This window comes from Typopeltis vanoorti, chromosome 22 (assembly GCF_054136105.1).
Source record: "Typopeltis vanoorti isolate ZY-2024b chromosome 22, IOZ_Tvanoo_1.0, whole genome shotgun sequence".
Taxonomy (NCBI): Eukaryota; Metazoa; Arthropoda; class Arachnida; order Uropygi; family Thelyphonidae; genus Typopeltis; species Typopeltis vanoorti.
Genome location: NC_143570.1, coordinates 45,465,199 through 45,476,360, shown reverse-complemented (window position 1 = coordinate 45,476,360; position 11,162 = coordinate 45,465,199). Strand labels below are relative to the sequence as shown.

The window sequence follows — 11,162 nt, the reverse complement described above, 5'->3', positions numbered from 1 at the left end:
CTCAATTTTATCCATTTCAAGGGATACAGACAACACTTTGGCTTCGACAGCTGTTTAAAACACATTACTCGATATAATGACTTGCAATTTCACATGGATTCTTATGACAGATGTACCAACTTAGAAAAAAACTTGCCAATAGTGTTGTCATCTATGGTTGAGGCCGAGAACGTTTCAGACCACCCTCGTATAATGACTCACCCTTCAGTAGCAAGGACAGGTGTTCCGTCCCTTTTTCTCTAATTCTCTACCCTTATGGAAAAGAATACATACGTACCAAAACTTAGTTGTTTGGATGACATATTAGCTTATGCTATTTACAAACAGGACACCCTGGAGTCCCACTTTAGGCTTCCAGGTTTTGTGAATGTGCGAGATGAATTTCATCTCCCTTTATGAGATCACCACTGATCACTGGGGAAGAGAAGCAAACCAAGATTATCAAACCCTTAGTAAACCCACGGTACTAATACCAGTCTATACTCTTTGCTAACAGCGCTTTGTGAGTGGTATTCAGATTAAAAAATCCTCCTATCCCCCCTTTCGTAAATAATAGGCGTTTAAAATAAGTTTATGATAAACACCCTTTATACAATCCTTTCTGAAATAAGGGTGAAGTGATTAATATTAAGTTAATATCTCTGTAGGGATAAATTATCCAAACCAATACGAAATAAATTCACTATCGGATGTTGCTAATCTAGAAATTAGACAGTTTACATACATGTTTTTAATCTAAATAAGGTTTTTCGTCTTTGTCCAAAAAAACTTCAATATAGAGTTCATGATTGCTCCCTGGGAATCGAATGGAGGAGAACCTTGCGCTTGTGAGAAGCATGTGATAATGCTAAACTATGAAAAGGCTTGACGATCTTATCTAAAACACTTGCTCTAATATTGGTTGCCAAACTCCTTTCCACAGAAAGCTAAGCCAGAGCTAAGCATTATTCAGGAGAATAATGAGCAACCAACTCCATATTAAAATTAATCTACTTCTAAATCCCTCTTTGTGAATTACTTCCATTTATCTATTTTTGTCTTGTTGATTTTATAGGTTAACAATCGCGATGAAGTGAGTAGTAATGATTCAAATAATATCGCTTTCTTTCCAAAAATAATGCTGTCCTATGGTTTAGAAACACCTGGATTTGAATTCAGTTGATAACGGATAATAAATTACGTAGTTGCATTTTTATTTTTGTTTTACTTCAAAACAGATAAACCGCCGACCACTCTGATAGACGTAAAAACTTTCAATGTGGCCAACGTTTGTATTACTTTATGACGATCATCTACTGTGTTGATAATTAATCCTATAAAAACGCAATAAAAAAGAAATAAAACTACACTTTCTCCATTTCACGATCTATAAATAGTTAATGTCTTTATTTTTTCAGAGCACAGTACTCTTCAGAAAATAACTGATTGCAGAAAGCATCTCTACAGAATAATATGAATTCGACTGTCCTAATTGAAAATACGCTTTCTCATTCGGTTCAATTTCAATTTGAATTAATCACTTTCAAATGTAGGCATTCCCTCTCCCCACCAAGAATATTTTTAAAATTCTAAAATGGAATAAAAAGAGAATATTTATTCTCTTTAATCGAATTATGTTAACGGTGCATAATAATAAATATTATACATACGTACTGTATTAGAGTTAAGAATTGGATAATCTTCACCGTCATCACATGATGATGGTGAAGATTATCACCCACAACACTAACTAAACAAAAAGTGAGAGAATCGTTAGGTTTGTGAAAATTAATAAAAGTTAATGAAATATTGAACAGATATTTCGTATAAATGAGATAAAAATTGTTCTCGCTCGGAATCGAACCGAGGACCTTGCGCGTGTAAAGCGTGTGTGATAACCACTACACCACGAGAACAGCTCGTGAATGGTATTGGAAATTCTATACATCAGTCTTATGAGTGAAAATTAATTTTGTTACAACAGTTATAAATCACTGTTTAAAACCTATCGCATAAAACCATTTTCCAGAACATTGAGAGTATATCATAATTTTTAATATTTGGCCAAACTATCACCAAATTAATGCTATTATCTGCAATATTTCCCACCTTTCTTCATTGTCGTTAATACTGTTTAAGATATATCATGTACATTTGCGACAAACAATTATCTACGGAGAGTTTAAATAAAAGAAAAGTTGCCGATATAAAATCATTTGTTTGTCTCTGTGTATGTCGAAAAGAAGAACAATAACACCTACACTAGCTCAAAAAAATTCACAGCTGCTACGGTTATGGTTGTTCAATATTATCATATTCGTTTTCCCTCAACCAACGATTTGGTTGAGGGAAAAGTTTAGTTTCCGTGCGAAAAATCCTACCATTCCCTTCATGATCGGCTGTTACCTTTCCTTAAAAACAACTGTATAAATTTATAAATATTTATCGCGTTTTCACCGTCTTTAAACTAAGCGGCGAACTATGATATGTCATATCGTAAATAAATTAACAGATACAAGTATAGAAATAAATACATGGTATATTTATTTAAAAAGGGAAGGATTAATATAGATTAATACATAAATACTACATGCAAGCTCTGTGCATGCTGCGATTGTTGAGCTCGTAAACGCGATCACGCAGTGTTCGAATCATAACTGTATTTACAATCTGATTGGTTATTACTGAGGTTTGCATTCTGATATTAATTGCGTAGATTCCAATACTTTTTCTTTCAATTCCGTATTGATATCGGTGTAATATCTCTGAGAGGGTTCCCCCAAACAAATAGACTGATCGTCGTCTATTCCACTCACTACCACTAAACCCCTTTTTCCAGATAAATATGGAAGGTTGTGTTGAATATAGTAGAATACATTTTTGCAACTTTCCGTGCGCGTGTTCATGTATTTTTACACGATTTCCTTTTCCCTTTCGTAGTGTAAAACATTGTTTCCTGTGTGCCATAATCTTGATTTTTATGGTGATATTCATAAGGATACACCCGAAGAGTATTTGATCTCACTCCTCTGAGTAACTTCGTTACCACTGGTGTTACAAACTTTGGGGATAGTGCGACAAAATCTAACTGTATAGTCTCAATCGCGGATACTCAGGAAAACGCACGCAGTAAGTAATCATAAGGTCACATTTAGTTTCCCCTCAGTTTCACAGTTTCCGGTCCTTTAGCAGCAGCAGCAGCTTTTGTTCCCCGCTTTTCCTCTGTAATGTTTGCTTTCTGCTTTAACAAAAGCGGCAAGAAAACGAGGCATGCATTTTAGAAACGTGCAACTTATTTTAAGGTGCACGCTTCCTACACTAGAGACTCAATACACCGGAATTGTTGCGTAGCATTTTGTCCGAATTTGCCTTATGTGCCAATGCTCACACAATAAGTAGATTTACTGCAGATTTTAGATGTGCCTAGGATAAGGATTACAAAACCGTTCTAGAGATCAAAGATGCTACTTTTACAGGATAACTTATGTCCAATAAGTAGGACGGTGGGCTCAGGAGTATACGATAGTCGATGTTGATCACTTAACCTAGAAGAAGCTAAATTTTTAACAGATGTCTTTAAGATTCCTTTCTACAGTGCTTTAAACAATAAATGGGCTACAATGATAAAACCCATTGCCTCAAAACATTTATTTACTGCTCATGCAGAAACAGAATATGCATAAGGCAGTTTAAGTAAATTCGCTTTTAAGTGTATTGCACTTCGAAGTGAGCGAGCCGTACATCAAAAATGGTGTTAGTAACGTTATTTTTAACTGAGAACGACGTGTAAAAGTAATGTTTAATTAAACTGCTTTTCATGATATCCTACATTTTGCTATGGTTGCAACTATAAGAGTTGCAATAATAGCAAATCTAATAATGCAACAATATAGTTGCATTATTAGAGTAGGGACACCATGAACGATGTAAATTAAAATTAAAATTCTTCTAAAAGAAATTTTGTTTAGCTCTTTTCATCTGATTGATTCTAGATGAAAAGTTTCTAGGAAAATATAAGCGAAGTAATTACCTTAATTTTTGTATTAAATTCATTCATTTTTTCTTTAAAAATATTAGAGATTCCTTAAAAACTACTTGAATTGCAAACGATGTTTTGCATTCTCTGTGTTGTCACATCTAAAGCATTTTTTTCATTTCATGTAACATTAGTTGTGTATTAATCATTTATAGAGATTGTAAAAGGCAATTAAAAAAAAAAAGTGATTTTGTTCTCGCCCGGGATCGAACCGAGGACCTTGCGCGTGTGAGGCGCATGTGATAACCACTACACTACGAGAACACATTAAGGCATTGTTCAAAGTTCCATGTGGCATTACTGAAATGGCTGCTAACAGACAAGACAGTCTGTAAAATACTGTTAAATCAATATTTATGCTGAAATACGGCAGACTTTGGACCTCATTTGGCTATAAAATATGACACATGGAACTTTGAACAATTCCTTAATGTGTTCTCGTAGTGTAGTGGTTATCACATGCGCCTCACACGCGCAAGGTCCTCGGTTCGATCCCGGGCGAGAACAAAATCACTTTTTTTTTTTTAATTTTAAATTTCTGATGTAAACTATCAGAAATTTAAAAATTAGAAAAAAATTCTAATAATTTATTGGTATCATAATTTATTTCTTTATCTTTGAAAATTTTCAAAACTACATATCCATGGTTATGATATCCTTTCATTGTAAGTAACTTTAAATCTAGTTTATACTGAGAAGAAAGAAGATAGTTCACAATTTTAATCCTACCTTAAATAAATTATTGATGATGCATTCATGTTATGCACAGAGTTACTTACTGGCATGTGATAATGCGCCTCTTAATGCAAAGAGGGAGCATTTTGCATCCTCTGATTGGCTTCTAACTAATCATAGGCTATTCAATAATGGATTGAATTAGGTAAGAATTATGGCCAAAACAACTGTGTCTATGAGAGTGATGTACTTAGATGCGTATGTTCTCTATCCATTAAGCTTGTTTTGAGGAATAAAAACCCAAAAGTTTCAGATGCAAAAAAAAAAGAATCTTATGAGAATTTTCCTAGCGACGGTTACAAGTTTAATCTTGGGAACCACGCCATTTAATCATATTAAAAATTCCTTACATGACATCGGAATAATTACAGTAATTCTTGTATTTCTCTCTGTTTAATACACCAGTTTGTTGTTCTGCCAGTAGCTGAAAAGCAGAAATTTCGAGTCAATTTTAATGGCTTGTTTTTTTAAATGCCAAATATAACACTCATTAATCCATTGTTTTTCAGGGAGTAGTTATTTCGTTATCGATATGTAACCATAAATATGTGTAATTAGATTACGATTATAAGTGCAGTACTTAGTTGTCTTCATTGTTTTGTACTTTTTGACGACAATTTGATTATACTAAGGATATCAGTTTTCTGAGATATTTGATTTACTATAAAACTATAACAATTATTAGTCACCTATTTTAATAGTAGTTAGCCAGTCTTAGTCTCTAGCATGCTGAAAAGACACTACGTTGCTGTGGCATGTAAATATTTGAAGATGTCATTGAGGTACATTACTTTCATCGTCCAACCTACAGCTGTGGTTACACATCGTTTGTGCTTTCAATTATAGGAAAGCCGTGTGTGTTGGAACTAACTCTACATTTCCTGCATAGTAAAGAGATTTCGAAGGCTATTATTGTTGTACAGGATCACTAATAACAATACGTGCACCTCTGAATAATCATATTAAACAAAGTGACAGCGATATTAGATAAATTCTTTCATGGTGTATATCAGCTGTCCAATCACCTAGTTTGATTCAAGATAATTATTTTGTTAAACGATTATTTTATAAATTAATGAAAATTCGAATCTTAAACAAATGTGGATAAGTGTCTTAAATGCGTAGAAAAAAAGTGAAAAGTTACAAACGTAAATAAACATTCCTAAATTTGGTGCTTTTACTCCGTAACATGCTATCATATTTTTCTAATATATTAATATTCTGTCCATAGATTCTGTATTATCTACGTAAGAAGGGGAAAAAGATTAATATTTTATGAAATAAACAGAAATTTGGAAATTCACTGAGCAGTAAAATGCAAAATATTAATTTCACTTTATATAGAATAAAAATATTTTTTTTAAAAAAGTGAAATAAAATCTAATTGAAAAAAATAACAGAGAAATAAAGTATATATTTTCTAAACTGTGTCTTCTTTATCGATAGTTTTTTTTTTCATGTATATGTGTACCATTATAATTATAATGTGTACCAATTTTCTTGCGATCCATTTTCCTTGAGAAGAATAATCTCCGAGTTTTAAGAGACGACTAACCGAGAAATGACACACGTTTTACCATTTTTCGAAGACCGGCAAACTTACCATTGATTGAAAAAAACTGATAAAGATTCCCCACTTCACAGGTGAGATTATAACTTAAACCTTTGCAATCAGAGGGCTCGGGTTCGCAACGGAGGCCACTAGCTTCTTTATTAGGGATTCTAAATACCAAATTTCAATTCTCTCAGGAGAGATTTATATGAGTACAGATTACACAAATCGAATAGGAAATAGAACTTATTATATTACTTTATGTAGAATAGGGTGGCTCTATATGTTTCTATGCAAATATTTAATGTTAGATTTTATTACCGTTTTCAGTCAGCAACCAAAATTCACATCCTTTTGTTTCACTCCTTTCGGTGCATTTTTATGCTGTAATGTGAAATCCCAACTACCAGCGAAGACAATACTGTCATTTATCCTCTCCGTTATGGACTTTTCTCTTTCTTTCCTCCTGTTTATTTGTGACAATTTCAACCATCCGCACTGGAACCAATCTTAAGTACTCACGACATCTCATTCCTTTAATAGGAACTGCAAAGAGAAAAACAGCAGTTTGGTAACTTTGTTAATGTTACAGCTCACAGCACCGTCGTAACGATTCTCTAAACCACAACTACGTACGACAGCCTCGGACGTATTTATTCTCCCTTTAACGACTTACCACTATCCGTAAACTCGACGTGGAAACAGTTACTATGGTATTGCCTTTGTCAATAAGAACGGACTGCTGGTAATATATCGGTAAATATCTGGAGAACAGAACGTCCAGAGAATGGAGGAAAGGGAGAAAGAGAGAATAGGCGAAAGAATCTATTGTGTTGCCATCATGGTCTGTTGAGTTCCCAAGTGTCTTGTGTGTGCTTAAGCAGAAAAGATGTTGGGGGAATTGAGAAGAAAACACACACACAGATATTTTATGGTGTCTTGTTGATCATCACGCTATTTTGAGGAGTATTGGTAAAACTAAAATCCCTAAAAAGGACAGGACAGTTTTCTTTCTGTATCATGTGATTCACCTTTACTTAAGAGAAATGTAGAACACTTTCTATTAAAAAAGGAATTTGTGTTATTTATGGAAAGAGGAAATAGCAAAAAATCTAGAGAAAAGTAAGGAAAGTTCTCGGTTGAAAAGAGAGAATGAAAGAGAGAGAGAGTGGTATGAATTCCCAATATATGCATATAATTTCTAATTGTTTTTGTTAGGTGTTATATAATTGCTCTTTATTATAGTTGTATATAATAAACTTATCACACCAAAAGAACAACATCCCTACCACATCATATAAAACGGATTAACTTGCCTTCATTTGAAAAGCCGTTATATAGAAATCAGTATTCAAATCGACCCATAAAATGGGGATTGGAGAAAGCCTATCCGAGGCCTCATCTTCTATTTGTTAGTAAACTTTGTACTGCAAGGGGAATTGTCGAATGCATGCCAAAATAAAAAAGATGAATAATAACTTCAGGAAAGATTAAACTCTAATGTTTAATCGACTGAATATCGTGAATAGATTAAGACTAAGAAGGCGTTTGGGCTAAGGCCCTCCTTATGGTACACGTACGTGAATGAAATATTTGAAGTATGGCAAGGTTTTTCCATCTGAACTTTCGTACTATTTTAAGACATTGTCGGATACGTTTTACTCTAGAAATTGAAAATGACAAACGTGTTTCCAGTTATTCTTCGTTAAACAGAACAAGAGCCGTGTTTTCTGCTTATGGAAGAGAAAGAAAACCTACACTAATCTTTATATTCGTGCTTTGTCATAAGTGCCTTGAAAATCCTTGTCATAAATCAGGCACCATTATTCTTCAGGTTCGTTCGATTGTATTCTGCTGAAAAGCATCACAAACACAAATACATTTTATTAAAACTACCTTGTCTATAGGCTTCAAGTAGTGTTCCTAACATTTATAGAGTTTCTCCGTCGCCTGCCTTCTATGACTCTCAACAGTATCTCATCCCATATGTCGAGTGTGTCAGCACAAATTACTAAAGTCCAATGGCATCAAAGTGGCTCCTGTCCCTATTACTAAATTTTCCTTCTTTCAGAGTTCTGCGAAAGAGAGGAGGAGAGAAGTCCCCATTTGTCCTACCCTAGTGTTTCTCAAATTCCCTCCGCCTTTGCTTTATCTTACTTTGACCAAATTGGTAGATCTGCTGCTGTTCGTCGATAGGGAACATCTAAGCTGTAATAAAGTCTACGACTGAGAACACCTGGGCTTACTAAACTTGCCATCTCCTCCAAACATGTACGCTCTAGAAATAAACTAAAGTCCTATATACAAGCCCTTTTCTTATTGAGCGATTGTATAAAGAAAGCTGTGGAAAACCTCGTTACGTGTCTCAGTTTGAATAGTATTAATGGACTTAATTTATTTCCATTATGATAAATTGTTCTTAATCAAACAGCTCGTGCTGCTTAATTATTTACGATATATATAAAAATCTTTAGGCTTTAGATTAGTTTGGACCGTGCTTCTCTACTCGATTCAAGTGTGATTGTTCACGTGTTCGTTGTTGATTGCTCAGTTCACGTTACTTCGAATTTAATTTTTGGATTCATTTGGAAGATGCCTTTCATACGTTTGAGAGAAACCTAAGTTGTTACGTAATTTTTCGTTAATTTTTCTTTCCAGTTTTTCAGTTCTTCAACATTAATTTTGATAAATAATTCGAGATATTCTGATTTCTCATTAAAAAAAATCGGTTAAAGTAATTTGAAGTGCAGAAATTACACTATTAAGGTATTATATAATAAGCTACCTTGTAATTGTTCAACTAAATAGCTTATCATTAATTATTTTATTTTCAATAACCTTCTATGCTAATTACACATGAAATTCTTCGAAGTGTGATTTTTTCCATTGTCCGTTATTGGTCTGTGCACATGAGCGTAAAAAAAAAATTAAAAAGATCTGAAGAAACAAGAGATTCAGTACGTCATCTGCTGATTGACAAATGTTGAAAACCATTATAGTTCAAAATAAAGTTTCTTCTATTTTAACGGTAATTAATTAACAGAACCTTTCCTTATTTTGTATGAGGGCTTTTAATCACTGCATTTGTTACAGATAAGTGAACGATTAATTACAGGCGACGCTTAATGAAGACTGTGTGTGTGTGTGTGTGTGTGTGTGTGTGTGTGTGTGTGTGTGTGTGTGTGTGTGTGTGTGTGTGTGTGTGTACGTACGTAGGTTATGGTACAGCGCGCGCTGTACCGTAACGTTTCTACCGTAATTACAGAAAAAAAACTGAAGAGGGCGTAAAGGAAGTAATTATCCAAACGTCAATGTCTGGAATATATTTGGCATTTTCCTATCCAGATTGAATCTTTCATTATAGTAATTCAGAATTATTTTTTTTGCTCAAAATGATTATTATAGTATGATATAACAAATTACTATTTTTTTTTACTTCTGTATTTTTAATTGAAGTGTGAAAATGAAGTAATTTAAAATATATATGCGAAAAGTCAGATGTAATATTGTTGTTACGTTCTGTTGAGTTTTGAAATTAAAAAGCCTGCTTCCTTTTCAAGAAGTAACATTTTCTCATTTTCTGTATGATGAAAATTCTGTGTAGTTACAAGTATCGAAAAAAAGTTATAATCAAATCAAAACAACCGAATATAAATTTTCTGAAACGAAAAATAAAACTAATTACACATTGATATATCAACTGCTTTCATTTGCTACATATTATTTCCCTTATATATTATTAGAATCTATTACTTTTAATCATACCATTATTCAGAATCCGCAGTGCATGTCAAACGATGTTCAGTAAACTTAAGCACGGGACAGCTACAAATTTCTAAAACAAATCGCGTTGATCTTTTCTAGAAAATTATCCAAAAATTGAAAATCTTAATCAGCTGGAGCTAAAAAATTATTCATTTCATGACTAATTTATTTCATATGTTTAATAGGACTTCTATCATATTCAAGATGTCTTTTAATATCAGTGAAATACAATTTTTCAATTATATCACTATGAGAAAAAAATAATGAGAATTATTTTGATCATCTGCCTCTCTGCCATCAATAATACCATTATTAATTGTTTACATTATAGTAGAAATACACAAATCTTTCAATGAAAATAGATTTCTATGCTGTTATATAAAGATTTCATTTTATTTTCTTATTCTAAACAACGTAATGTGCTCTTAATACAAGACTTTGTCAGCCACAGGTACTGCATGAAATCCTATTCTAAATGTGGAGATTACGAATCTGCCATGTTTTATTTAGAGTCCTTTGAATTGACTCAAGATCATCCTGGCATATCTAACGATCATCCCATCTTCCATGATTGGTGGATAACATTGTCTCACTGCGCTCAACACCAACCGTCTCCGTAGTACATTCCGAAAATTAACAAGCTTTGCTAATGTCGAAATACCTGGGTTCAAATCCGGTCTAGATGTGTGAAACATAAGAGATCTCAAATGGAAGGAAAATTAGTGGCCAGTGACCCCCATCCTGTATTGATTTTCTGATGATTACCACTGCCCTCCATCCCCTATTAGTTACGATTATTAGGAACTTCAGCATCGGATAGTTTCTTATTATTTGTAGATTTTTTTTTCTTAAGAATTTAGGCTATGCAAATTAGGTACTGAAATATTCACAAATAAAACGTTTTTCTTTTTTTGAGATATAAAATTCTTCTCTTTTGGAAGTAATTAATATTACTATTTTGTAGCATCATGTGTTCTAAAGCCCATACGTATACCCTCCGAGTTACCGTAAACATAGGTGGTGGCTTATTTTTCTTCTCTCATTTCCAAGTGTAAAGGATAAATGCCACTTAAATAGGAGACAAAATAATGAAAC

At 33.3% G+C, this 11,162-nt stretch overlaps 3 non-coding genes across 3 annotated transcripts; 1 reads left to right on the top strand and 2 right to left on the bottom strand.

Moving 5' to 3' along the window:
- Positions 1 to 1,822: 1,822 nt before the first annotated feature.
- On the bottom strand, positions 1,823 to 1,895 carry TRNAV-UAC (transfer RNA valine (anticodon UAC)). The gene has a single exon. It is a non-coding gene; the product is annotated as a tRNA-Val (tRNA).
- A 2,311-nt stretch (positions 1,896 to 4,206) lies between these two features.
- On the bottom strand, positions 4,207 to 4,279 carry TRNAV-CAC (transfer RNA valine (anticodon CAC)). The gene has a single exon. It is a non-coding gene; the product is annotated as a tRNA-Val (tRNA).
- Positions 4,280 to 4,449: 170 nt separating this feature from the next.
- Positions 4,450 to 4,522, top strand: TRNAV-CAC (transfer RNA valine (anticodon CAC)). Its single transcript has one exon. It is a non-coding gene; the product is annotated as a tRNA-Val (tRNA).
- Positions 4,523 to 11,162: the final 6,640 nt, after the last annotated feature.